The sequence below is a fragment of the Oncorhynchus masou genome, unplaced genomic scaffold (assembly GCF_036934945.1).
Source record: "Oncorhynchus masou masou isolate Uvic2021 unplaced genomic scaffold, UVic_Omas_1.1 unplaced_scaffold_696, whole genome shotgun sequence".
NCBI classification, from domain to species: Eukaryota; Metazoa; Chordata; class Actinopteri; order Salmoniformes; family Salmonidae; genus Oncorhynchus; species Oncorhynchus masou.
Window position 1 is genome coordinate 297470 of NW_027013417.1, and position 1070 is coordinate 298539.

A 1070-nucleotide genomic window follows, 5' to 3' on the forward strand; every position below is an offset into this window, starting at 1 on the left:
ACAGTATATTAGTTGTGTTGTTACAGTACAGTATATTAGTTGTGTTGTTACAGTACAGTATATTAGTTGTGTTGATACAGTACAGTATATTAGTTGTGTTGATAGAGTACAGTATATTAGTTGTGTTGATACAGTACAGTATATTAGTTGTGTTGTTACAGTACAGTATATTAGTTGTGTTGATACAGTACAGTACAGTATATTAGTTGTGTTGATACAGTACAGTATATTAGTTGTGTTGTTACAGTACAGTATATTAGTTGTGTTGATACAGTACAGTATATTAGTTGTGTTGATACAGTACAGTATACTAGTTGTGTTGAGACAGTACAGTACAGTATATTAGTTGTGTTGATACAGTACAGTATATTAGTTGTGTTGATACAGTATAGTATATTAGTTGTGTTGATACAGTACAGTATACTAGTTGTGTTGATACAGTATAGTATATTAGTTGTGTTGATACAGTACAGTATATTAGTTGTGTTGATACAGTATAGTATATTAGTTGTGTTGATACAGTACAGTATATTAGTTGTGTTGATACAGTACAGTATATTAGTTGTGTTGATACAGTATAGTATATTAGTTGTGTTGATACAGTACAGTATACTAGTTGTGTTGATACAGTACAGTATATTAGTTGTGTTGATACAGTATAGTATATTAGTTGTGTTGATACAGTACAGTATATTAGTTGTGTTGATACAGTATAGTATATTAGTTGTGTTGATACAGTACAGTATATTAGTTGTGTTGATACAGTATAGTATATTAGTTGTGTTGATACAGTATAGTATATTAGTACAGTATATTAGTTGTGTTGATACAGTACAGTATATTAGTTGTGTTGATACAGTACAGTATATTAGTTGTGTTGATACAGTATAGTATATTAGTTGTGTTGATACAGTATAGTATATTAGTACAGTATATTAGTTGTGTTGATACAGTACAGTATATTAGTTGTGTTGATACAGTATAGTATATTAGTTGTGTTGATACAGTATAGTATATTAGTACAGTATATTAGTTGTGTTGATACAGTACAGTACAGTATATTAGTTGTG